Genomic DNA, 2,500 nt, shown 5'->3' with positions numbered 1-2,500 from the left:
TCTCTTAATCACTGGCTTTTATGATATCTAGTCGGAGTGGTCCCATCACATGGTAGTTGTAATCGGATTCGTATGGATTAAATGCACCCCAATATTTGTGATCGGATGGTCGGAATCTGAAATAAAAAAGGTAGATACCTAAAAAAAGCAGTGAACTCTATTGTATTGGCTCATGATTAATTTAGGTCATTGGTGTTGCACAAGCTACGCAGTGTCACTACACTGTCACATCAACGTGTCACTACACTGTATCACTACACTGTCACTACACTGTGTCACTACATGTGTCACTACACTGTCACGACACTGTGTTAGTACACCATGTCACTACGCCGTGTCACTACACTTTCACTACACTGTGTCACTACATGTGTCACTACACTGTCACTACACTGTGTTAGTACACCTTGTCACTACACCGTATCACTACACTGTGTCACTATACTGTGTCACTACATGTGTCACTACACTGTCACTACACTGTCAGTACACTGTGACACTATACTGTGTTACTACACTGTGTTCCTACACTGTGTCACTACACTGTGTTACTACACTTTCACTACACTGTATCACTACACTGTGTCACTACACTGTCACTACACTGTGTCACTACACTGTGTCACTACACTGTGTTACTACACTGTGTCAGCCTTGAACAGCCTGCAGCCGTGTATCCGCATCATTTGGACCAAGAAAGGAAGCGGTGATATAGACCGACCTTGGTGCTCTGCCACACATGTAATTAATTACTTGATATAACTTACCTTGGATTATTACTTTTTAATAAGGACAGGACAAACTAACTATAGCTTATGCAATTTGCTAATGCACTGTGAAAGGGGTTGTGTGTGTAATGTGTCTATGTCGGGGAGAAGGGACAGATCGAGGGAGGCACCCCATCAGGGTGAGGGGAGGAATTAGTGAAAAGAACAAGGGTCTACTTGGAGGATTGGTTTAGCTGCTGCTAATGGCCGACAGAGGCAGCTGAGTGCAGGCCTCAGCAACCAACCTCGCTAACCCAGCCAGAGAGAGTAACGTAGCTTGCTAGTCCCTACCAAATGACAATGACTAAGACGACAACAGAAAGGCAATTCACTGAAAAATCAACACTTTGCATCCACGAGAATTGGTTGTTAATCAACGGTTGGAGTCGCAACATCAGCATACAGCAAGTCATTACACCAGCGGCAGCGAGGTCTGACGCTAAGGGCGACATGTCAGGAAGAGTTTATAGCTTAGGGGAGGGGACCGCATGTGCAGCTGTCCTCTCACGTGAGCGTGATCAGATCACGGCTTTAAACTCAAAATGATCGGACGCAATCGTAATCGGACAGAACACAATATCCGTAACGGTAGGTCTTTTCATCCGATCAATTGGCCTCCCCCTAATCTACCGCCCAATACTTGCCGTGAGTGCTGTGTTATCTCTTGCTTTTAGACTTCACAATGACTTCTTTCAAAATCAATGTCCCAACACCTGTAATTGCAGTTACATTCTTCTCTCCTCGCATATCTGTTGGTGATATCTCTTTCAGCCTCGCTTGTGGCAGTAAACAGGTTAGGGGGGGCTTTAAACTAATCAATTCCTGATTGGTGTCGGAAGAAAATGGGGCCTCTCTCTCCCTCTCCCTCTCCCTGTCTCGCCTTGTCATTCACCCACAGGGAGTGAGTGAAGAATGCAAGGCATCCCCCCCGTATACGCAGGACAATAGAATGAAAGGGAGATGAGAGGAAAACACGGGTGAAAATGGAAGAAGGAAAGACACAGAAGAAGGAGGGGTGGGGAGGATATAATCAGGATTCGGAGCGAATCTGACGGAGCAGCCTAGCATGAGTAATGTGCATGGACATGCATGTATGTATGTATGTATGTATGTGTGTGTGTGTGTGTGCGTGTGTGTGTGTGTGTGTGTGTGTGTGTGTGTTGCGGTATGTCCATCTCCATACCTCCTCCTCAATCCCCCTTTCCATTCTACAACCCCCAACCCCCCACCCCCACGCCCCCCTCTCCCCACCCCTCACCCTCTGGCTATTGCCCCACACCTGACCCAGCCCTGCCCAGCCTCGCAGGGCTGTCAGAAGGGGTTGAGAGAGGGGGAACCGTTTTCCACCTCCACGGGGGGCAGTCAGTGTGGATCCATCAGCCCGGCTTAGAGCCCTCTCCTCTGGGCAACGGCGCCCAGCAGGCTCCCTCGGGCCCCGGGAGGATCGCCGCCTTTGAAATGAGCCCCCAGACTCCAGAGTCCGGAGACGCGTCTTTGTCCGGCAGCCGCGGGGGGGCGGGGGCATTGATGGCTGACTTCATGCTTTGTGTGCGCGAACATGCCACGCCGGAGACGGCGAATTACAGTTGAAAACCCCCTCGGCCGGCGAGGGAACAACAGAAAACAATCCCTGCTTCCCGTGTTGTGATCAGAAAGTTGGCTGCCGTCAAGCTCGTCAAAGCCTCAGCAAAATATGGAGCCATGTACGGCCGGGATAAGCGAAAAAGGCCGCG

The 2,500-nt window shown here is 49.4% G+C and overlaps 1 protein-coding gene across 1 annotated transcript in view; it reads right to left on the bottom strand.

The window, feature by feature from the left end:
• The window catches only part of slit2 (slit homolog 2), a 92,994-nt gene that overhangs the window by 85,129 nt on the left and 5,365 nt on the right, over nt 1–2,500 (bottom strand). The window lies entirely within an intron of this gene.

This window comes from Zeus faber (genome assembly GCF_960531495.2).
Source record: "Zeus faber genome assembly, chromosome: 4".
In the NCBI taxonomy this organism is placed as follows: domain Eukaryota; kingdom Metazoa; phylum Chordata; class Actinopteri; order Zeiformes; family Zeidae; genus Zeus; species Zeus faber.
The sequence above is the reverse complement of the archived record's forward strand: the minus strand, read 5'-3'. Positions and strand labels throughout refer to the sequence as shown.